The sequence below is a fragment of the Amblyraja radiata genome, chromosome 8 (genome assembly GCF_010909765.2).
Source record: "Amblyraja radiata isolate CabotCenter1 chromosome 8, sAmbRad1.1.pri, whole genome shotgun sequence".
In the NCBI taxonomy this organism is placed as follows: domain Eukaryota; kingdom Metazoa; phylum Chordata; class Chondrichthyes; order Rajiformes; family Rajidae; genus Amblyraja; species Amblyraja radiata.
The window spans coordinates 53,494,536-53,520,445 of record NC_045963.1 but is presented as its reverse complement, the minus strand read 5'-3'; the positions used below and the strand labels follow the sequence as shown (position 1 = coordinate 53,520,445).

General features: G+C 45.1%; 1 pseudogene; it reads right to left on the bottom strand.

Moving 5' to 3' along the window:
* Positions 1-7,320: 7,320 nt before the first annotated feature.
* On the bottom strand, positions 7,321-7,458 carry LOC116976590 (annotated as a pseudogene).
* Positions 7,459-25,910: the final 18,452 nt, after the last annotated feature.

The following is a 25,910-nucleotide window of genomic DNA, read 5'->3' as shown; positions in this document are numbered from 1 at the left end:
GATGGTCAATCTAGCAATTTTCCACACATTTAGAACTAACCCATTGCCAGATGGGGGGGTATTTACAAACTCTATGTTAAGTTATGTTCATAGTTCCTCCCGGGTAAGGGAGGTTACTATTGTCATTATTCATGTCTGAATATGATAACATACTTCCTCCCCTGGTCAACTAACGCAGTGAGTGAAGCATGGACTCGTTCCACGGCATGAAATCACAGATCTTTAAAATCTTCACGTAGTCACTCACGTGACTCCGAAGTAAAATAGTAAGATTAAACGAGAACTTACCAGTTTGAAGGTTGATCTTTATTTTATGAGGAGTTACGATGAGGGATTACGTGCCCTCCGCTCCCGCCCTCTATCATAAAGGTCAACTAGTATCCTAGTTCTTCTTATCTTACTATGTTTATTTCATCTACTGGTGTCTGTGACTTCACACCGCTGCTTTGAAGAATGTCGCGCATGCGTGCTGGACGGGGTCTTCACGTAATCCCTCATCGTAACTCCTCATAAAATAAAGATCAAACATCAAACTGGTAAGTTCTCGTTTAATCTTACTATTTTAGTGCATTCTATAGACACGGACCAAGAGTTGTTGACCCTTCCATGAGAATTTCTGTTGTGCAACAGTCATGAGTTACGAATTTTCATAAGCATCAAAAATCTGTCACTCTACTTTCTTTTCATAAAGTTGGGTTCAGGTTTTTGTCCACAGGCCTGATAAGGGTTTCGCAGTGTGCTGCAGAGGTAAGGCACACTATGGTGCCCAGTATTTGGTGATGGGAAGGGAGGAAGGGCGACCTGGGAATGAGAAGGACCAACAATTCTACAGGATGAAGTTAGCTGAGTAAATCAGAAGTAGGTGAAACATTTGGGGGAAAACTTTACGTGTTCAGGGGGAAGGGTCTAGATGAGTCTGGCAACTGTTGGAAGAAAATATCGACAATTTACCTGCATCACAGTCCAACACATCAGGGTTGCATGAATGACTGATGCCAGGAACATTTTCTGAACGATATGATACATGTTATCCTCTCTAGTAGTTCTCAACACTGGTGCTCTGCATAAATCTGTTTTCAGGCCCTTACTATATCCTTCTATATACATTTAAAACTGTGTGTGTGTGTGTTTATGGGGGTATGTCAGAACGTTCGGCCTTTGATTCCTTGGTCCGCCAAACCCACATGCTGAAACTCCGTGATTTCTTCCATTTCGCTAGCTAATTCACTTTTACATTCACTCATACACTCCTCAAAACATTTGGACATTTTTATGTACACATTTTTAAATAAAATCCCCCCCCCCCCCCCCCACACTCACACATTTTGTCACAGCCTGCTAGCCACCCATCATAATACAGTACTCGGGGTCTGAAGCGCTCTGCTCGAAAAACGGCTACATTTTTCCCTACCGCTGGTGTCCGGCCCGGCTCTGTCACGCTGCCTCAAGCCAAACATTGGATGTTTAACCGCTGCTTTTCGCCCTCGGGCGAAAAGCAGCGGGGGAACAGCCAGCGCGATAGGGCCGGCGTGTCAGAAGCTCCGAGGATGTGAGGCCTCACAGTCTCTGATGGGGCCGCTTTCACAGACTTTACCGTCAGCGGCACGGACAACTTCGGATCCAGCAGCAGAGTGGCTCCGTTAATGCATTCATTCCAGAGTGAGTTCAGTTTGGTAACAACATCCCCCCTCCTGCCCGCCCCCCCCCCCCCTCCCCTCTCCCCTCCCACCCCCCTTCCCCCCTCCCCCCTCCCCCCTCCACTCTCTCTCCTCCTCAGCCCGGGCCTCCCCGTTCTCTCTCCACCTCGGCTTGGCGCGGGCCTCGCCCCACCCTCTCTCCCCCCTCCCCCCTCTCCCCTCCTTTCACTCGCCTCCCCCCTCTCCCCCACTCTCTCCACCTCGGCTTGGCCCGGACCTCCCCCCTCTCTCCCCCCACCCCTCTCCTCCCCCCCTCTCTCCCCCCTCACCCCCTCTACTCCCGCCCCTCCCCCCCCAATCTCCCGCTCGCGCCTCGGCTCGGGTCTCTCCCCTCCCCCCCTCCCCTCTCTCCCTCTCAGTTCTCTGCCCCTCCTCTCCCCGCTCTCCCCCTCCCCTCCTCTCTGTCTCTCCTCCTCTCTGTCTCTCTTCCCCTCTCTCCCCCTCGGCCGAGCCTCCTCCCTCCCCTCTCTCTCCTCCATGGCTCGGCCCAGGCCTCCCCCCCCCCCCCCCCCTCTCTCCCCCTTGGCTTGGCCCGGGCCTCCCCCCTCACTCTCTCCGCCTCGGCTCGACCTGGGCCTCCTCCCCCCCTCTCCCTCCTCTCTTCCCCCCTCCTTTCCACCCCCTCCTCCTTTCCCACCTCTATCACCCCCCTCTCACCTGCTTCCCCCCCGCCTCCCCCCTCTCCAGGGCTGGATTTAGATGAAGAGAGGCCCTAGACTATTCCACTTGTGATGCCCCTCCCAATCCCCCACCCCCACGACGAGAGGAAGATGGAAGAGTCCACCAGATTGACAACGATGTGCAGCCGAGCGTGGCCATTGAGATAAGGGCTGGAAAGCTGCACATTTTATTTATTGCCAGTGCTAGTGTTGAGTTATCAGCTTAAAACACTATTATTCTGAAATGGAGGGCAAGGAAAATTACTGAAGTGTTGTTTAGAGACTACAGTGCATTGTGACAGCACATGTAAGAAAGGCCTATGACAGTGTCAAAAATATTATACACCAGGCCTGTACGAAGCTTTTCAAAAAGGGGGGTGGCATGGCAGGATTACAAACATTTTATGTGAAATAAATGCATGCAGCGCATATCACAAGCGTGAAGCTGAAAGACCCTTGCAGCCGGGGTTTTAGATGCTCTCTGGTGCATTCTGAGCCTTATTTTGGAGCACTTTGCACCAAATTTATGACCAATATTTCGGAAATAATTTTGGTTGAGTCAAGAGTAATGAGTGGTTGGAATGGGATGATTGGGGTTATTGTTGCATACATTTTTTTAAATCGAGAATTGAAGCTGTCTTTGTTTTAATAATCAAGTTGTACTGTAAAATGTTATGTAAAATGTTATAAAGGAGCATGCAAACACTGCAAGTAAAATACTGTTAAGTTTTTGCAGTAAATAAAATCTTTTTTTAGAAAATGTTACAGTTCGACCATGTTAGTGTATGCACATTTAAAATATGGTGCAAAATGAAAGTCGCTAACTATGGAATTCATATTTTTCAGTATTGTTATCAAGGAAAAGAAAGCAGTCCCAATAGTTTGATATTATTCATATGGAGGATTAAATATAATTGCTCCAAAACCTACCTTAATTTTGCAATCTCACTAAAGATAACCCCCCTTTCCCTCTCCCACCTACTCCTTCCCCCTCCCTCTCCCTCCACCTCTCTCTCCCTCCCCATCTCTCTCTCCCCCTCCCATTCCCCTCGCTCTCTCCCCCTCCCCCTCTCTCTCTCTCTCCGCTCCCCCTCCCCGCTCTGTCTCAACCCCCCCTTCCCCCTCCCCCCTTCTCTCTCCTTCCCCCTCTCTCTCCCTCCCACGCAGCGAGGCTCCGACTCCGCTCCGCAGACACCTCAGCCCCCCCCCCCCCAAATAAACGGGCACTCCCACAACACAATATTCCACAACTTACCTGGAGTAGACATGAGGCATCGAGTTGATTGTGTGGAGTGCAAATAGAGATCTGAACCCACCCGGGCCCACTGCGCACGTGCGGAGAGACAGCGTCATTTTGCGTCGCTACTGCGTCACAGGCTTCCCCCAACTGTGCATGCGCAGATGGTCGCAATTTTTTCCCCAAAACTTCCAGCGGCCGGAACTAGAATTTCGGGTAATTTCCGTCAAAGTGGAAACTCTGATAGCGCTCCAATTTTTTTTTTCTCGGGATTTTATTTACTCTGGGAAAAAAACACCTTGGCCGGAGGCCCCCTAGATTTTGAGGCCCCAGGCTTCAGCCTATGAAGCCAAGAGGTAAATCCGGCCCTGCCGAGCCACCCTAGATTTGGAGGCCCTAAGCTTAAGCTTGTGAAGTTTATTACATAAATCCGGCCCTGCCCCTCTCTCTCCACCTCGGCTCGGCCTGGGCCTCCCCCCCCCCCCCCCATCTCCAGCTCGGGTCTCTCCCCCTCCCCTCTCTCCCCTTCCCCTCTCTCCCACTCCCCTCTCTGGAACTGTTGAAAATTATGTCGTATGAAAATGTTGAATAAATCTTCCCCAAGTCCTATCAAATTTAACCAAGGGTTCAACAGTTTTACTCCTAATTTTTTCTAAATTTAAACATGATATCGTTTCAGAGTACCAATGGAGTGTGGTCAGAGGATTAGAGTCTTTCCATTTAAATAAAATAGTTAGATTAAGCGAGAACTTACCAGTTTGAAGTTTGATCTTTATTTTATGAGGAGTTACGGTGAGCGATTACTTGAAGAAGCCCCGCCAGGCCGCATGCGTATCATTCATCAAAGCAGGGGTGTGAAATCACAGATAACAGCAGTCGAAGTAAAATAGATTAGAACTACCAGATGATCTTTGCGATTATGAGGGCCGGGAGCGGAGGGCAGGTAATCGCTCACCGTAACTCCTCATAAAATAAAGATCAAACTTCAAACTGGTAAGTTCTCGCTTAATCTTACTATTTTACTTCGGAATCCGTGAAGATTTCAAATCTCTGTGATTTCATGCCGTGAGAATCGAGTCTCCACAACCACGGCTGCTTCAATGATAGATGAGGGAAACATTCATAATGAATAAATAATAGTAACTCCTCTCATTCGGGAGTAACTAACCACTGAACCTAAGTAAAGTTGACAAATACCCCTGGTCTGGCCTTGGCTTATTATGAAATTTTTATATCCCTTGCTGCGGAAATTGTAGCAGCCCTGGTGGAGTGAGTCTCGGAAATATATCAGTATCTACTCCTGTACGAGCCAAGCCCTGTTTCGATCACCTGGGAATGGTGCAACCCAATACCCTTTTAAAGTTTTTTATATTATCAACATTGCTAGTTCTGAGCCTCTAAGCTCTTCGCGAACTTGACATATTGTTATATATGTGTGACCATAACCGAAGGTTCATGAGGTATGTCATGAATTAGTTTGAGATTTTATGTCTATTCTGCTTGTACAAATATTAAAACATAATATTATTTGCAGATGTAATCATCCTATGTAGTCACAATATGTAGTGACTGAACCCGTTGGCTGCCCAGCGCCTTGAGGATAACTACCTATGATAGCCGAGCCAACTAAGGATGTAGCTGGAGCCCCCTGTTGAAATAGTATTAATACCACATTAAATATCCCATTAGCCCTGTGCTTATCCTGGGACATGTGAAAAATATCCTTTCTCCCTTGATATTAGGGGTGAACCCCGGCAGAGTGGGTCCCTATTGCTGCCGTAAATAAGATGGGAAGCACGTTGGGCACAGTTAATGGTCCTATAACTTAATTTTGTCAAGACCCATTTGAAACGCACTGCAAGCTGTCAGTTATCTGTGCTGTATGAGATGTGACTTAAGTATTTAAACAACACTTCCCATTTCCTGAAGAGGAGATGTAATGCTTTCCTTTCTTGGTGCTATCCCTGCATTCGCAGCGAGCAGACATGAATTGGACTGACAGTCCGAGTTGAAGGACTGGTCCACTCAGAATCCATAAGTGAAAAATTGATTTATCATGCAGAGGCTGGTTTCCCGAACCACATGCTAACCCAGCAAATTTTATGTTAAGAATAACCGTAAAGGTTGTATTTTTATTCCGGATAAAGCGGGAAACATAGCTGCATAGGACAGTCAGACAGAAACTTGGTACTGAATATTATACATTTTTCAGATCTATACTTGCCATATAATATCCTTTGGAAACCAATTGTTTAGTAGTACCGAATGTTTCCTTTTAAAAGCTTATACTGGATATAGGAATCCAGTCGGGTTAGATCCAGAATGGCTCGCCGCCCCCCATCCTTCTTTTGCTTGGGAAATATATTTAGACACAAACTGCAGAGGCTGATGAACCGTCTTTTTTATTACACCTTTTGTGAATAATGGTTTCAATTTTATCATTTACCTGTAAAGTTTCTGGTTTTGAAAACACCAATTTCCGACTTGGTGTATGTTTAGTGGGTGGATGTTATTCAAGAATAACTCAATTTGAACCCTTGAATGCTGTCCAGTGTGAAAGGATCTGATGTTATGCAGCACTATTCATTATAAACATTTGCAATCTACTCCCATTGGTGATTGGTCTATAGGAGATATGTCCTGGACAAGTCCAGCTGCTCGTGCCTCCACGGTTGCTGAGTTCTTTTGCCTCCGAATTTTAGTGGGAGCATGCACTGGTGCACGCCAATGGCATAGTGATGGGATAGTTCCCTTAATAAGGCCGACCATCTTTGCCTCATCATCTAAGTCCTTGACTTACTTAGCCAGGACTTCTCCAAATATCAAGTTTGGTGGCTGTATGTTTGATGATCAGCACAGTACTACAACTTTGGATTTAACGTCGGTCTGATAGTTCTTTCTCAAGCAGTTAATCTCGAAGTGGGCGTTACACAGCCGGCCCTATGTATCCTGCTGTGTGTCTGATAATGGTGGCCCTTCGATTGACCGCCCAATGCCGTTATGCCTGATCCGATTAGTTTTAATACTTTTTGCAGCCTTAGTTCCTGCAATCGCAGGATTGCACCCATTTGCCCCCAGATAACCTGGTTCATGGTGGGCATTCTGAGTGACGCACGATTTATAGGTGTTTCATAGCGTTTTGATTCTTGGAGCTGGTGAGAGGTCGTATTGTTGATGTTTATTAGCCAGATTCCTCTATTGCCTCACCAGTTCCTGCCGATATGGTAAATTTACATGCCATATCCGGCTCACCTGGAGCGATGCTCTCGTGCCTTCAGGGTCAGTGCCATACTTTGCCCTGGCTCTCCCTGCTCTTGCATGAGCCCTTGACATGGTGCTGCTGGTATGGGCACCCAGGTAGACCTGCGGTGCCTTGGGGTATGCTCCTCCGCTATACCTCCAACTTCAGGGTCAGTGCCATACTGCCCTGGCTCTCCCTCTTTTTTCATGAGGGAGGCTTCAGCAGCCCTTGGCATGGCACTGCTGGTATGGGCCTCTATGTTGACCCGTGGAGGTATGGTTCCTCCAGTTTGGTACGGGTCTGCCCTGTATAGACCTCTGCTGGAGGTTGCTGCCGCGGCTGATGGGGTGGCCCATGAGTATAGTACTTACTTTGGAATTGCCATGATGGAGCATCCTTTCCATAAGGTGCTCCTTCTTGTCTAGACGCCCCCAGACATTTTTATGTCCCAAAGCTATTCCTGGCCATAATACTGAGTCTGCCCTGAAACAACTCTGGACAATTTCTGTGCTTGCATCCTAGCATTGTGCAGTTTTACATGGTTAAATCTCATCCATTTGTGTGTTGTAAGGCTACTAGGACCTTTTCATCCTTACCAAGGGAAATGCTATTTTCGTACAGCACATGACCCAAACATATGTTGTTATTATCATTAGTACCAACAAGTGTAATTATTGCCAACTTGTAGATGGCCTCATATTTTCCCGGAGCTCAACTAAGGTCTGGGATTTTCCCCTGTCCAACTTTCATGCTACCACCAACTTTAGTGAATTGTTTACTGTCTACGAAGGCGTGGGGTGTGTTGTTGCCGCAACAATTAAACTTTTTTGCTTATTAATGGTACCTCAATTGGTCCGAAACTTTGCTTCCTATCCAGATTTTTACCTGCAGTTCCAGAGTTTTTTCCCTAAGAGAAGTTCAGCGGCTAATTTTTATGTCACCCCTTAAGTGCGTTTATTCTCGTCATTTATAGCATGAGGGGAACTCTGGCCCCTCCGGCTATTTCCCACCTTTGTAGTTGGTTATACTGACACTGGTGATCTCTTTCATAGAGAGAGCATTTTTGGACAGCCTGACCAGGTGCTGCAAGCAGAGTTTCCTGAAGAGACCTTCGAATACAAAGCTCCCTCACTGGAGCATATCCTACTGGAGCTGTGCTCAACAGCCTTACTTGGCTTTATGCTATGGCGTATGGTTTTCAACACCTCCAACCTCAGAGTCCACCTCTACCTCAGGATATAAAGCTCTTTTGCAGGAGGATATAATGCTGGAGCTGTGCTCAACAGCCTTGCTTGGTTTTCTGCCTTGGGGTATGCTTTCCAATATCTCTAGTCTCAGGATATATAAAGCTCCTTAGCTGGACCATGTTATGCTGGAGCTGTGCTCAAACAGCCTTACTTGGTGTTATGCCTTGGTGCCTGCTTTCCCATACCTCCAATCTCAGAATATAAAAGTTCCTTACTGGGGTAAATTATGCTGGAGCTGTGCTCAGCAGCTTCTTGGCTTTATGCCTTGGGGTATGCTTTGTAATACATGTAACCTCAGTGACAGAATAACTCTGCCCTGGTAGGCTCAACCTCCTTCATGAGGGAGACATAATGCAGCCTGCCTATAGGTGTTGCTGCCATTATCCCCCAAGACTCTGAGGACCCATGGATATAAAGCTACTGTCCTGGAGCTGATTTTATTTGTACAGCCTTACCCTGAAGCTGCTGCCACAGCCCTTGGGGTGACCTGTTGGGTATGAAGCTCCTCCTGGAGCCTGTCGTGATGGAGCATCCCTTTTATCAGGTGCTCCATCTTGTCAGACGTCCACAACATCGTTTTTATTGGGAGGTGTATCCTCCTGACCCGATTTACGGGTTCCTTTTAAAATAGCTTTTACCCCCGGCATAAAGCACAGAAACAAGTTCACAAACACACTGAACAAGACCATCTAAGCTAGTCCCAATGTCTTTTAAAAACCCCCATAAAAAAGACATATGGAAATCACCTTAATATCGTTGGGACTTACCCCCCCACGGAAACTTCCGCAGTCTGGAAGTCGCTGACTGCCTTGTCAGCGGCTGGAGTAACGCACCCGATGTCCGCCAGCTCCCGCATTAGCGATCTGGACTTGGAGTTCTCCCCACAGCCCAATGCCGGTTTCCCCGAGGCTCGCCCAGACTGCGCTACTATAGCCAACAGGAACCCTGTAAGAGGAGGTTCCATCAGGAAAACACAACCTGGTAAGTAATGAAAACTTACCTGCAGGTTTTTTACTTACCGCTGGCAGGAATGAGTTGCCTGCCAGACCAGTGTCTCGCCATGCGGATGACGATAAATGATACGCATGCGGCCTGGCGGGGCTTCTTCACGGAATCACACATGTGACTCCGAAGTAAAATAGATCTACTGGCAATTAATGTGGTAAAAGCAACCAGACGATGGGCGGAATGGGACAGATGAATAGAACATTGATAGCCCAAAAATTGCAGTAATAGGATGAGGTTGTAAATCGATATCTAAAACTACAGAAATAGTATCAACAATTTATTTCCAATATTTTTCCAAAAGTGGGCAGGACCAAAACATAAGTTAGCTCGTTTTTATGGTAATATAAATCCTACCTGTGACAGATGTAATTCTGAAGTGGCCTCATTGACCTCAATGAGGCCACTTCAGAATTACACCTGTCACAGGTAGGATTTATATGACCATAAAAACGAGCTAATTTATCTTTTGACATATGAGTTGTGTGAACCACCTTGAATTGTATCCAAGCGTGTCTTGCACACATTGAGGAAGTATTAATTAATTGAAGAATCCTCTCCCATTTCTCTGCAGATAGAGAAATTTGGAGTTCTCTTTCCCAGTCTTTCTTAATTTTATCAAATGTATCTTTTTTAAATTTCAAAATCAACTCATAGTCGTTATTAAGCCCTTCTGATAAGGGTTCAAATGTAAACAAATTTCCAAGATTTCGGTTTGATGTGGTAACGGAAAAAAGGGTAGAGTAATCTAAATGGTGGCCGACTAGGAAAAGGGGAGATGCAGCGAGACCTGGGTGTCATGGTACACCAGTCATTGAAAGTGGGCATGCAGGTGCAGCAGGCAGTGAAGAAAGCGAATGGTATGTTAGCTTTCATAGCAAAAGGATTTGAGTATAGGAGCAGGGAGGTTCTACTGCAGTTGTACAGGGTCTTGGTGAGACCACACCTGGAGTATTGCGTACAGTTTTGGTCTCCAAATCTGAGGAAGGACATTATTGCCATAGAGGGAGTGCAGAGAAGGTTCACCAGACTGATTCCTGGGATATCAGGACTGTCTTATGAAGAAAGACTGGATAGACTTGGTTTATACTCTCTAGAATTTAGGAGATTGAGAGGGGATCTTATAGAAACTTACAAAATTCTTAAGGGGGTGGACAGGCTAGATGCAGGAAGATTGCTCCCGATGTTGGGGAAGTCCAGGACAAGGGGTCACAGCTTAAGGATAAGGGGGAAATCCTTTAAAACCGAGATGAGAAGAACTTTTTTCACACAGAGAGTGGTGAATCTCTGGAACTCCCTGCCACAGAGGGTAGTCGAGGCCAGTTCATTGGCTATATTTAAGAGGGAGTTAGATGTGGCCCTTGTGGCTAAGGGGATCAGAGGGTATGGAGAGAAGGCAGGTACGGGATACTGAGTTGGATGATCAGCCATGATCATATTGAATGGCGGTGCAGGCTCGAAGGGCCGAATGGCCTACTCCTGCACCTAATTTCTATGTTTCTATGTAGTAGCCCTCAAAAAATGTCTAATTTGTAAATATCTAGAGAAATATGAGTTAGGCAGATTACATTTATGTTGTTCAAAAGACATAAAACAACCATCCAAAAACAAATAACGAAAAGCTGCTAATCTCTTCCTCTTCCATAACAGAAAGGCTTGATCAGTACTAGGTTGGAAGAAAAAATTAGATATGATAGGACTCAATAAGATAAAATCATTCAATCCAAAAAACTTACGAAATTGAAACCATATTCCGAGTGTATGTCTTATTATTGGGTTAGTCGTATATTTATTCAATCTCGTATTTGTGAAAGGTAACGAGGCTCCTAGAATAGAAGTCAATGATAGCCCTTGCATAGAATAACGTTCAAGATTTATCCATCCTGGGCATTGGGTATCTTCTAAATCTTTTGTCCAAAATGTTAGATAACGAGCATTAACTGGCCAATAGTAGAATCTAAGGTTCGGCAGTGCCAAACCACCGTTTTTTTTAAATTTCTGTAGGTATTTTTTACTTAGTCCGGAATTTTTATTCTGCCATATATATGAATACATTTTGGAATGAATAATATCAAAGAAAGATTTTGCAATAAAAATTGGTATCGTCTGAAATAAATACAAAAGTTTAGGTAATATAAACATTTTAATAGCATTGATTCGGCCTATTAAAGATAAGGACATTGGTGACCATTTAGTGAACTGTTGTTTGATATGGTAAATTAGAGGCGTAAAATTGGCTTTAAATCAATCCTTGTGTTTCTTGGTAATCTTAATGCCTAAATAAGTAAAAAATTCGGTAGTTAATCTAAAAGGAAACTGTCCATAATTCGAAACTAGATTGTTTAATGGAAAAAGCTCACTCTTACTAAGATTTAGTTTATAACACATGGTACATGGTTATAGAACAAATTAGAGCACATGATATTGGGGGTAGGGTGTTGACATGGATAGAAAATTGGTTGGCCGACTGGAAGCAAAGAGTAGGAGTGAACGAGTCCTTGTCAGAATGGCAGGCAGTGGCGAGTGGAGTGCCACAAGGCTCGGTGTTGGGGACGCAACTATTTACCATATATATTAATGATTTGGAAGGGGGAATTACGAGCAACACTAGCAAGTTTGCGGATGACACAAAGCTGGGTGGCTGTGTGAACTGTGAAGAGGATGTTAGGAGGTTGCAGGGTGACCTGGACAGGTTGAGTGAGTGGGCAGATGCGTGGCAGATGCAGTATTATAGATAAATGTGAGGTTATCCACTTTGGTGGCAAAAACAAGGGGGCAGATTATTATCTCAATGGGGTTAGGTTAGGTAAGGAGGAGATACAGCGAGACCTGTGTGTCCTTGTACACCGGTCACTTAAAGTTGGTGTGCAGGTGCGGCAGGCAGTGAAGAAAGCTAATGGAATGTTGGCCTTCATAGCAAGAGGATTTCAGTATAGGAGTAAAGAGGTTCCTCTGCAGTTGTATAGGGCTCTGGTGAGACCACATCTGGAGTATTGTGTACAGTTTTGGTCTCCCAATTTGAGGAAGGACATCCTTGTGATTGAGGCAGTGCAGCGTAGGTTCATAAGATTGATCTCTGGGTTGGCGGGACTGTCATATGAGGGAAGATTGAAAAGACTAGGCTTGCATTCACTAGAGTTTAGAAGGATGAGGGGTGATCTTATAGAAACATATAAAATTATAAAAGGACTGGACAAGTTAGATGCAGGAAAAATGTTCCCAATGTTGGGTGAGTCCAGAACCAGCGACCACAGTCGTAGAATAAAGGGGAGGTCATTTAGGACTGAGGTGAGAAAAAACTTTTTCACCTAGAGAGTTGTGAATTTATGGAATTCCCTGCCACAGAGGGCAGTGGAGGCCAAGTCACTGGATGGATTTAAGAGCGAGTTAGATAGAGCTCTAGGGGCTAGTGGAGTCAAGGGATATGGGGAGAAGGCAGACATGGGTTATTGATAGGGGATGATCAGCCATGATCACAATAAATGGCCTCCTCCTGCACCTATTTTCTATGTTTCTATAACCAGAAAAACTACTAAATTGATTAAGTAAAGCTACTATTGCCGGAATAGATTTCTCAGGGTTAGAGATGAATAATAATAGATCATCTGCATAAAGAGATAGCTTATGTGTCTTATTCTCACGGATAATACCAAAAATATTAGGGGATTCCCTAATAGCGGTGGCCAAAGGTTCCAAAGCGATATCAAACAGTAAAGGACTTAAAGGACAGCCCTGTCTAGTACCTCGAAAGAGCCTGAAAAAAGGGGATCTCTGATTATTTCTGTAATGTACTGAGTAATGAGGAAGGGTTAGTTAGCAGTCTTGTTGTGCGTGCGCCCTTGGGCAAGAGTGACCATAATATGGTTGAGTTCTTCATTAGGATGGAGAGTGACATAATTAATTCAGAAACAAGGGTTCTGAACTTAAAGAAAGGTAAAGAAAGGTAACTTTGAGGGTATGAGACGTCAATTGGCCAAGATAGACTGGCAATCGATTCTTAAAGGGTTGACGGTGGATATGCAATGGAAGGCATTTAAAGACTGCATGGATGAACTATAACAATTGTTCATCCCAGTTTGGCAAAAGAATAAATCAGGGAAGGTAGTGCATCCGTGGATAACAAGGGAAATCAGGGATAGCATCAAAACAAAAGATGAAGCATACAAATTAGACAGAAAAAGCAGCCTACCAGAGGACTGGGAGAAATTCCAGGAGAGGAGGACAAAGGGCTTAATTAGGAAAGGGAAAATAGATTATGATAGAAAACTGGCAGGGAACATAAAAATGACAGTAAAAGTTTTTATAGATATGTGAAGAGAAAAAGATTAGTTAAAACAAATGTAGGTCCCTTGCAGTCAGAAACAGGTGAATTGATCATGGGGCACAAGGACATGGCAGTCCAATTGAATAACTACTTTGGTTCTGTCTTCACTAAGGAAGACATAAATAATCTGCCGGAAATAGCAGGGTGACCGGGGGATAAATGAGATGGCGGAACTGAATGAAATCCAGGTTAGCCGGGAAGTGGTGTTAGGTAAATTGAATGGATTAAAGGCCGATAAATCCCCAGGGCCAGATTGACTGCATCCCAGAGTACTTAAGTAAGTAGCCCCAGAATTAGTGGATGCATTAGTGATAATTTTTCAAAACTCTTTAGATTCTGGAGTAGTTCCTGAGGATTGGAGGGTAGCTAATGTAACTCCACTTTTTTAAAAGGGAGGGAGAGAGAAAACGGGGAATTACAGACCAGTTAGTCTAACATCGGTAGTGGGGAAACTGCTAGAGTTAGTTATTAAAGATGGGATAGCAGCACATTTGGAAAGTGGTGAAATCATTGGACAAAGTCAGCATGGATTTATGAAAGGTAAATCATGTCTGATGAATTTTATAGAATTTTTCAAGGATGTAACTAGTAGAGTGGATGAGGGAGAACCAGTGGATGTGTTATATCTGGACTTTCAGAAGGCTTTCGACAAGGTCCCACATAAGAGATTAGTATGCAAACTTAAAGCACATGGTATTGGGGGTTCAGTATTGATGTGGATAGAGAATTGGCTGGCAGACAGGAAGCAAAGAGTAGGAGTAAACGGGTTATTTTCAGAATGACAGGCAGTGACTAGTGGGGTACCGCAAGGCTCAGTGCTGGGGCCCCATCTATTTACAATATATATTAATGATTTGGACGAGGGAATTGAATGCAACATCTCCAAGTTTGCGGATGACACGAAGCTGGGAGGCAGTGTTAGCTGTGAGGAGGATGCTAGGAGGCTGCAAGGTGACTTGGATAGGTTGGGTGAGTGGGCAAATGCATGGAAAATGCAGTATAATGTGGATAAATGTGAGGTTATCCACTTTGGTGGAAAAACAGGAAAATAGAATGGTGGCCGATTAGGAAAAGGGAAGATGCAACGAGACCTGGGTGTCATGGTACACCAGTCATTGAAAGTAGGCATGCAGGTGCAGCAGGCAGTGAAGTAAGCGAATGGTATGTTAGCATTCATAGCAAAAGGATTTGAGGATAGGAGCAGGGAGGTTCTACTGCAGTTGTACTGGGTCTTGGTGAGACCACACCGGGAGTATTGTGTACAGTTTTGGTCTCCTAATCTGAGGAAAGACATTATTGCCATAGAGGGAGTATAGAGAAGGTTCACCAGACTGATTCCTGGGATGGCAGGAATTTCATATGAAGAAAGACTGGATAGACTCGGCTTCTACCCACTAGAATTTAGAAGATTGAGGGGGGATCTTATAGAAACTTACAAAATTCATAAGGGGTTGGACAGGCTAGATGCAGGAAGATTGTTCCCGATGTTGGGGAAGTCCAGAACAAGGGGTCACAGTTTAAGGATAAAGGGGAAGTCTTTTAGGACCGAGATGAGAAAAATATTTTTCAGACAGAGAATTGTGAATCTGTGGAATTCTCTGCCACAGAAGGTGGTTGAGGCCAGTTCATTGGCTATATCTAAGAGGGATCAGGGGGTATGGAGAGAAGGCAGGTACAGGATACTGAGTTGGATGATCAGCCATGATTATATAGAATGGCGGTGCAGGCTCGAAGGGCCGAATGGCCTACTCCTGCACCTATTTTCTATGTTTCTATTGTGAGTATTGTTGGAAAGATGCTGGAGTCAATTATTAAAGATGAGATAGCCGAACATTTGGTTAGAAGTAACAGGATCGGTCCGAGTCAGCATAGATTTATGAAGGGGAAATCATGCTTGACTAATCTTCTGGAATTATTTGAAGATGTAACTAGGAAAATGGACATGGGAGAGCCAGTGGATGTAGTGTACCTGGACTTTCAGAAAGCATTTGATAAGGTCCCACATAGGAGATTAGTGGGCAAAATGAGGGCACATGGTATGGGGTAGAGTGTTGACATGGATAGAGAAGTGGTTGGCAGACAGGAAACAAAGTGTAGGGATTAACGGGTCCCTTTCAAAATGGCAGGCAGTGACTAGTGGGGTAATAATAACAATAATAATGGATGGGATTTATATACCACAATGCTAGGTGCTGGGACCGCAGCTATTTACAATATACATCAATGATTTGGATGAAGGGATTCAAAGTAACATTAGCAAATTTGCAGATGACATAAAGTTGGGTGGCATTGTGAACTTTGAGGAGGATGCTGTGAGAGTGCAGGGTGACTTGGACAGGTTGGGTGAGTGGGCAGATGCATGGCAGATGAAGTTTCATGCAGATAAATGTGAGGTTATCCACTTTGGTAGCAAAAACAGGAGGGCAGATTACTATCTAAATGGCATCAAGTTGGGAAAAGGGGAAGTACAACGGGAGCTGGGGGTCCTTGTACATCAGTCTATGAAAGTAAGCATGCAGGTACAGCAGGCAGTGAAGAAAGCGAATGGCATGTTGGCCTTTATAACAAGAGGAATCAAATATAGGAGCAAAGAGGTCCATCTGCAGTTGTACAGAGCCCTAATGAGACCACACCTGGAGTACTGTGTACAGTTTTGGTCCCCTAATTTGAGGAAGGACATTCTTACTATTGAGGGAGTGCCGCGTAGGTTTACAAGGTTAATTCCCGGGATGGCGGGACTGTCATATGCTGAGAGACTGGAGCAGCTGGGCTTGTACACTCTGGAGTTTAGAAGGATGAGAGGGTATCTCATTGAAACATATAGGATTGTTAAGGGTTTGGACACGCTAGAGGCAGGAAACATGTTCCTGATATTGGGGGAGTCCAGAACCAGAGGTCACAGTTTAAGAATAAGGAGTAAGCCATTTAGAACAGAGACGAGGAAAAAAAAATTCTCACAGAGAGTGGTGAGTGTGGAATTCTCTGCCTCAGAGGACGGTGGAGGCAGGTTCTCTGGATGCTTTCAAGAGAGAGCTAGATAGAGCTTTTAAAAATAGCAGTGTCGGGGGATATGGGGAGAAGGCAGGAACGGGGTACTGATTGGGAATGATCAGTCATGATCACATGGAATGGCGGTGGTGGCTCGAAGGGCCGAATGGCATCCTCCTGCACCTATTGTGTATTGTCTATTATCGGTAAGTACAGAAGCCTGAGGTATATGATATATCAGCTTATAACCATATAACCATATAACAATTACAGCACGGAAACAGGCCATCTCGACCCCTCTAGTCCGTGCCGAACACATAATCTCCCCTAGTCCCATATACCTGCGCTCAGACCATAACCCTCCATTCCTTTCCCATCCATATTGGTCCAAGAAATAAATTTTGGACCAATCTTAAATTTTTCAAGTGTATTGAATAAGTATTCCCATGATACTATCAAACGCCTTCTCAGCATCAAGTGAAATGACACATTCTGAAGTTTTATTTGCCGTATATACGATATTCATTAATCTCCTAACGTTAAAGTATGAGTAACGATTTTTAACAAAGCCTGTCTGATCTTCAGAAATAATTTGCGGTAAAATATTTTCCAATCTCATAGCTAATATTTTGGAAAGAATTTTGGAATCTACATTTAACAGTGATATAGGTCTATATGATGTCACTTCAGTAGGATCTTTATGTTTTGTTAGAATTAAAGAAATAGATGTTTCATAAAAGGATTGAGGTAATCTATTCATTAAAAAGGCTTCTTTAAAAACCTTGCATAGCCAGGGAGACAGTAAACTTGAGAAATACTTTAAAAATTCTACTGTAAACCCATCTAAACCAGGAGCTTTACCAGAATTAATCGAAAGGATTGCTTTCTGTATTTCTTCCTCCGTGATGGGTTCATCCAACAACAGAGGCTCATTATGTGGTAAATTTGGCAAGTTCAGTTTCTTTAAAAACTCATGCATTATATTGGAATCTGTAGGAAATTCTGATTGGTAAAGGGAGTTATAAAATTCCTGAAAGGATTTATTAATTTCGTCATGGTCTACAGTCAATGTACCATCCCGTTTACTCACTTTAGTAATCTGACGTTTGGCTGACAGTTTTCAACTGATTGGCGAGTAATTTACCAGATTTATCGGCATGTACTGTATATAAAATTGACTTTTGGTTTTAATTAACTGATTCTCAATCGGTGATACCAATAGCAAATCATATCTCAATTGAAGTTCAACTCTATTCTTATAGAGCTCTAGACTAGGAGCTTTGGGATATTTTTTATCAGCCAATATACGTATTTCATTTTGAGTTTGTATTTTTAATCCTGATGCGTATGAAATAATTTGTCCACGAATATATGCCTTAAAAGCGTCCCAGACTACACCATTGGGTATTTCTTCAGTAGAATTTGTTAAGAAGAAAAAAGCAATCTCATCTTGAATAAAATCAACAAAATTTAGATCTTGAAGCAAAGTAGTATTAAATAGCCATTGTTTAGCACTAAACTTGCAATCGAGTAGTTTAACTGATAGTTTCAATGGTGCATGATCAGAAATAGCAATTGCATCATAATCACACGCAGTGACCGATGAAACTAGCTGAGAATCTATTATAAAGTAGTCAATCCTAGAGTAACTATGATATAGATGAGAGAAAAAAGAAAATTCTTTGTCATTTGGGTGTAGGAATCTCCAGACTTCTAACATTCCAGAGTCAAGTAAAAAATAATTGATAAAACTAGCTGATTTATTTCAAAGCACATGATCAGATGCAGATCTGTCCATCGAGGGGTTCAAACAGCAGTTAAAATCTCCACCCATTATTAAAAGATGTTCATTTAAATTAGGAAAGGATGCGATTAGCTGTTTAAAAAACAGTGATCAAAATTAGGTGCATAAACATTCACCATAGCAACATTTTGGTTACAAAGAACACCATTAATCATCAAAAATCTACCATATGGATCAGAAATTGTTTCATAATGAACAAACAAAATTGAGGAGTCAATAAAAATAGAGACTCCTTTCACCTTAGTCTGTGAATTTGAATGAAACTGCTGTTCTCTCCAAAACTTAAAAAATCATTGATTGTCGTCTTTCCTTACATGAGTTTCCTGAACAAAGATAATCTGAGCATTTAGTCTACGAAGAACTTTAAAAAAAAATGTCCTCTTAATGGGATGGTTCAAACCATTCACATTCCATGAAAGGAAGTTAATAACTTTATCCATATTGTTTGTAAATCATGTGGAATGTAACGGGTTAATTTCTTAAAGCATAACAGTTCATGATACTGGAAGGAGAAGAAACTAAGGCAGAGCCAGAAGTGACGACATTTCAGACATTTTTGCAGTTCAAATTCTGCCCAGATGGAAAAAACTAAGCTAAGCAAAAGACCCCCCCCCCCCCCCCCCATGCAAAGCCCGAAACTGACCAGTAGACAGTCAGTATGCTACCTAATCCCTTACCTACCCGCATATCTCCTAATGACAGCACCCAACGTAAAAAGAAGGCATATTTACCACTCAATAGCCAAAACAAAATTAATGTTATGGTTAAGAAGTGCATGTTAACTGTGGAAGACAAGAGCTACTTCATATTATTTATTCAAGGTCAAAATATGAAAAACAAGAACTGCATTCAATACAATACAATATTTATTCCATGTCATTTGAACCTCAGAGAGGCTCAAACGAAACTCCTTTTCCACAGCCATTCAAATAAAACAATTCCTGCACGACACACAAACAATTCAATTTACATAAACATCCATCACAGTGAATCTCCTCCTGACTGTGATGGAAGGCAAAGTCTTTTCTCTCCCCTGCACCATTTCTCTCCCGATGTTGAAGCCCCAGGCGGGCGATGGTAAGTCCCACAGCCATTTAAGGCCGCGCCGGGCGATGTACGGCCCCGCTCCAGGCCCAAAAGTCACAAGGTTGGAGCCCCGAGCGGGCGCTGGAATGTTCTGCGGGCATTAAAGACGCGCCGGGCGATGTATGGCCCCGCTCCGGGTCGTTCCAACCCCGCGACACGGGTTGGAGAAGTTGTGTTGCGGGAGCTCCGGAAAGCGGTCTCCACCAGGCACCCGCTAGCTGCCGATATCACAGTCCACCGGCCTGCAGCTGGAGCTCCGGAGTCGGGCCGCAGCAGCGAGCCACCACGCCTCCCCACGCTCCGAGGCAGGCCAGCCCACGATGGTGAGTAGTCCGCAGCTCCGCTTCGCAGGCTCTGTGACTGGAGCCCCCAGGTCGTACCGGTTGGAGGCTGCTCTACAGTGCTAGGCCCCAACGACAACGGAGACCCGACAGGGAAAAGGTCGGGTCTCCAGTGCAGGCAAAATATTTTTTTAAGTTTCCCCCTCTCCCCCCCCTCGCCCCCCACATATACACAGTTAAAAACAGTATGAAAAAAAAACACGACAAATACATTTAACTAGACAAAAAATAAAAAAAAAGACAGACAGACTGTAGGGGCCGCTGCAACGTGAGTCGCGCCGCCGCACTCTTTGATTGTCTAAAGACAGGGAAAAAATTTCCTTCGATGGACATTTTAAAAATAGAAAAGCTAACAAAGAAGATCTAAAAAGTTAACATATAATACCATTACATTAAATTAACAGTATCTTAGAGAAGGTAAAATTTGTTGTTTGATACCATCATACTAAAATTCTAAAAGGTAATTAAAGAACAACTCATCTAATTAAATTCTTAATCATTTACAAAACGATATATTGTCAAAATATGAAAAATAAATCTCCAATTGTAACTTAATCAACTAACAGTAGCTCCCCATCGCGGCTTCACACCCATAAGCCACCAGAAAGCTGGAAGCGTCTTGAGGATTGTTAAAAAATCGGTTGTTACCATTAAAGAGTCGTATACGCAGTCTAGCAAGGCGGGGCGCAACTGTTTCTTAAACAACTCAGATATCACATTTTGGAAAGACTTTCTCAATTCCAAAAGCTCACGGCAGTAATCAGGAACAAACCAAAACTTGCATCCTTCATATTCAACCATGCCCAACTTTTTTGCTGCTTGGAAGATATTCTTCTCCATGTGCAAGAAGTGAAACCGAACGATCAAATGTCTCGGTTTATCTTGGAGACCAGATTTATTTCCGATCCTGTGTGCGTTATCCAAAATTGGAAGATTTTCATAGTGCTTGGTGTTGAAAGTCTCCTTTATCATTTTAGAGGCATATTTTATGACATTATCCCCTTCTTGACCTTTAGGCAAACCAACAATTCGCAAATTCAGTCGACGGCTTCTGTTTTCCAGATCCATATTTTTAATCTTGTATTGCTGGAGTGCCCGAGTGTTTTCATTCATTTTCCGTTCCAGTTTTTCAATCTTCAAATCTCTTTCTAGCCCAAGGTTCACAAGTTATCAATTTGTTCCTTCTGTTCACGAGATTCATCTTGTAACATAATCAGCTTGTCTTGAACTTACTTCAATTAAGAATGCAGGGTGACTTGGACAGGTTGGGGCAGTGGGCAGATGCATGGCAGATGAAGTTTAATGCAGATAAATGTGAGGTTATCCACTTTGGTAGCAAAAACAGGAAGGCAGATTACTATCTAAATGGCATCAAGTTGGGAAAAGGGGAAGTACACCGAGAGCTGGGGGTCCTTGTACATCAGTCTATGAAAGTAAGCATGCAGGTATAGGAGGCAGTGAAGAAAGTGAATGGCATGTTGGCCTTTATAACAAGAGGAATCGAATATAGGAGCACATATAACCATATAACAATTACAGCATGGAAACAGGCCATCTCGACCCTTCTAGTCCGTGCCGAACACGCATTCTCCCCTAGTCCCATATACCTGTGCTCAGACCATAACCCTCCATTCCTTTCCCGTCCATATAACTATCCAATTTATTTTTAAAAGATAAAAACGAGCCTGCCTCCACCACCTTCACTGGAAGCTCATTCCACACAGCCACCACTCTCTAAGTAAAGAAGTTCCCCCTCATGTTACCCCTAAACTTCTGTCCCTTAATTCTCAAGTCATGTCCCCTTGTTTGAATCTTCCCTACTTTCATTGGGAAAAGCTTATCCACGTCAACTCTGTCTATCCCTCTCATCATTTTAAAGACCTCTATCAAGTCCCCCCTTAACCTTCTGCGCTCCAAAGAATAAAGCCCTAACTTGTTCAACCTTTCTCTGTAACTTAGTTGCTGATACTCAGGCAACATTCTAGTAAATCTCCTCTGTACTCTCTCTATTTTGTTGACATCCTTCCTATAATTAGGCGACCAAAATTGTACACCATACTCCAGAATTTGCCTCACCAATGCCTTGTACAATTTTAACATTACATCCCAACTTCTATACTCAATGCTCTGATTTATAAAGGCCAGCACACCAAAAGCTTTCTTTACCACCCTATCTACATGAGATTCCACTTTCAGGGAACTGTGCACAGTTATTCCCAGATCCCTCTGTTCACCTGCATTTTTCAATTCCCTACCATTTACCATGTACGTCCTATTTTGATTTGTCCTGCCAAGATGTAGCACCTCACACTTATCAGCATTAAACTCCATCTGCCATCTTTCAGACCACTCTTCCAACTGGCATAAATCTCTCTGTAGACTTTGAAAATCTACTTCATTATCCACAACCCCACCTATCTTAGTATCATCTGCATACTTACTAATCCAATTTACCACACCATCATCCAGATCATTGATGTACATTACAAACAACAGTGGACCCAACACAGATCCCTGTGGCACCCCACTAGTCACTGGCCTCCAACCTGACAAACAACCATTCACCATTACTCTCTGGCATCTCCCATTCAGCCACTGTTGAATCCATCTTGCTACTCCACCATTAATACCCAACAATTGAACCTTCTTAACCAACCTTCCATGAGGAACCTTGTCAAAGGCCTTACTGAAGTCCATATATACAACATCCACTGCTTTACCCTCATCAATTTCACGAATAACCTCTTCAAAAAATTCAAGAAGATTAGTCAAACATGACCTTCCAGGCACAAATCCATGTTGACTGTTCCTAATCAGACCCTATTTATCCAGATGCTTATATATATTATCTCTAAGTATCCTTTCCATTAATTTGTCCACCACTGACGTCAAACTAACATGTCTATAATTGCTAGGTTTACTCTTAGACCCCTTTTTAAACAATGGAACAACATGCGCAGTACGCCAATCCTCCGGCACTATTCCCGTTTCTAATGACATTTGAAATATTTCTGTCATAGCCCCCGCTATTTCTACACTAACTTCCCTCAATGTCCTACGGAATATCCTGTCCGGACCTGGAGACTTAAATAGATCCTTCTGCAGTTGTACAGAGCCCTAGTGAGACCACACCTGGAGTATTGTGTGCAGTTTTGGTCCCCTAATTTGAGGAAGGACATTCTTGCTATTGAGGGAGTGCAGCGTAGGTTTACAAGGTTAATTCCCGGGATTGTCATATGCTGCGAGAATGGAGCAGCTGGGCTTGTACACTCTGGAGTTTAGACGGATGAGAAGGGATCTCATTGAAACATATAAGATTGTTAAGGGCTTGGACACACTAGAGGCAGGAAACATGTTCCCGATGTTGGGGGAGTACAGAACCAGGGGCCACAGTTTAAGAATAAGGAGTAAGCCATATAGAATGGAGACGAGGAAACAATTTTTCTCACAGAGTGGTGAGTGTGGAATTCTCTGCCTCAGAGGGCGGTGGAGGCAGATTCTCTGGATGCTTTCAAGAGAGAGCTAGATAGGGCTCTTAAAAATAGCGGTCAGGGGATATGGGGAGAAAGCAGGAACGGGGTACTGATTGGGGATGATCAGCCATGATCACATTGAATGGCGGTGCTGGCTCGAAGGGCCAAATGGCCTGCTCCTGCACCTATTGTCTATTGTCAATTTGCTCTAAATTCCTTTCATTTCTTCCAAACTGCAAAATCTTGTTTTCATTTCATTTTTTTATTTCATCGTTCATTTTTGATATTGATTCTAAGATATCAGAGTCAGAAGCTACACCTTCCCCACGCTCCTTCCTTGGGGAAGCTCTTTTCCCTCTTGTCTCCATCCTTTACATGATTGAAACGTATAAAAGGGTTATCAACACTTTAAGAAAGGTTAGACCGGGCCTTGAAATCAAGTAATAACAAGTAACATTGAAAGAGTGGTAAGCAAGAAGTTGAAAGTTAAGGGAGTAAATGAAGTTACAACCTTTGCAGCATGCTGCCACTAGGAGAATACTCCCCCCTCTCCCCTCTCCCTCCTCTCCTCTTCTCCCCTTTCTCCTCCCCCCTCTCCCCTCCTCTCCCTCCTCTTTCCTCCCTCACCCACTCTTCTCCCCCCCCCCCCATCTCCCGCTCGCGCCTCGGATCGAGTCTGTCCCCCTCCCCTCTCTCCCCCTCCCCTCTCTCCCACTCCCCTCTATCCCACTCCCCTCTCCCCCCCTCTCTCTCCCCCCCTCTCCCTCTCTCTCCCCCCTCTATACCCCTTGGCTTGGCCCGGGCCGCCCCCCCCTCTCCCCCTCGGCTCGGGCCTGGCCTCCCCCCTCTCTCTCTCCCCCTCGGCTCGGCCCGGGCCTCCCCCCTCTCTCCCCCCCTCTCCCCTTTTCTCCCCCTCCCCCCTCTCTCCCCTTTGGCTCAGCCCGGGCCTCCCTGCCTCTCTCTCTCCCCTGCACCCCAGCCCAGGCCTCCCCCCCCCCTCTCTCTCACCCTTGGCTCGGCCTTGGCCTCCCGCTCTCCCCCCACCTCTCCCTCCTCTCTTCCCCCTCCCCTGCCCCTCCTCTTCCCCCTTTACCCCCTCTTCCCCCACTCCCTCCTCTGTCCCCCTCCTCCCCTGTTCTCCCCCCCTCTCCCCCCCTCTCTCCCCCCCCCCCCTCTCCCCCCCCCCCCTCTCTCCTCCTCTCTTCCCCCCTCGGCTCGGCCCGGGCCACCCCCCCCTCTCTCTCTCCCTTGGCCTGGCCCGGTCCTCCCCCCCCTTTCTCTCCCCTTTTGCCCCCTCTCCCCCCCTCTTCCCTCTCTCTCTCCCCCCCTTCTCCCCCCCCCTCTCTCCCCCCCCTCTCTCCCCCCCCTCTCTCCCCCCCCCTCCCCCCCCCTCTCACCCCCCCCCCTCTCCCCCCCTCTCTCCCCCCCCTCTCTCCCCTCCCCCTCCCCCCCCCCTCCCTCCCCCTCTCTCCTCCCCTCTCTCCCCCCCGCTCATCCCCCCTCTCTCTCCCCCTCTCTCCCCCCCTCTCTCCCCCCCTCTCCCCCCCCCTCTCCCCCCCCCTCTCCTTCCCTCTTTCCCCCTCGGCTCGGCCCGGGCCTCCCCCCCCTCTCTCTCTCCCCCTCGGCCCGGGCCTACCCCCCCTTTCTCTCTCCCCCTCGGCTTGGCCCCGGCCTCTCCCCCTCTCACTCTCTCTCCCCCTCTCTCCCCCCTCTCTCTCTCCCTCCTCTCTCTCTCTCTCTCACCCCTCTATCTCCCCCTCGCTCTCTCCCCCCTCTCTCACCCCCCTCTCTCCCCCTCTCTATCCCCCTCTCTATCCCTCCCTCTCCTCCTCTGTCCCCCCTCCCCCCCTCTTCTCTCCCCCCCCCCTCCCTCCTCCTCTCCCCCCTCTCTATGCCCTCCCCCCCTTACTGCATATTATTAAACTGTGGCCCCTGGTTCTGGACTCTCCCAACATTGGGAGCATGTTTCCTGACTGTAGCATGTCCAAACCCTTAACAATCTTATATGTTTCAATAAGATCCCCTCTCAATCTTCTAAACACCCTAGTATACAAGCCCAGCCGCTCCATTCTCTCCGCATATGACAGTCCTGCCATCCTGGGAATTAACCTTGTAAACCTACGCTGCACTCCCTCAATAGCAAGAATGTACTTCCTCAAATTAGTGGACCAAAACTGCACACCATACTCCAGGTGTGGTCTCACTAGGGCTCTGTACAACTGCAGGAGAACCTCTTTGCTCCTATACTCTATGCGGCTTGGCCCAGGCCTCCCCCCCTCTATCTCCTTCAGCTAACTTTGGTGGTGATTGCACATGGGGTTCACTGTCGAGGACTTCATAATGCACAGAGCATTATGAACAGTGGAGTGATTAACCCAGGAAAGGGGGGAGACTTCTCTCTGAGTTGGACCCAGAAAACTGAAGCAGGCTCACATTGACTCAATATTTTCTTGAGGTTATTAACGACAGATAAATGGATGGGAAGGGTTTAGAGGGCTATGGGCCACATGCAGGCAAATAGGACTACTCCAAGATGCCAACTTGGACGGCATGGCCAAGCTGGGCCGAAGGACCTGTTTCCGTGTTGTACAACATCATGACTAAGGCCTACCCAGTGGATTGACATGTTTTGTATTTTTTCCTCTCTAAGATGCAGTGTATTTTGGTGACTATTGCACACTGCAGACCAGAAGTACCTTCAATACCTAGATTTATCAGATCCACACAAAATCCTTTTTTGCGGCAATTGTTTATAATGCTCCCTGCATTATGAAGTCCTCGACAGCGAACCCCATGGGCAATCATTAT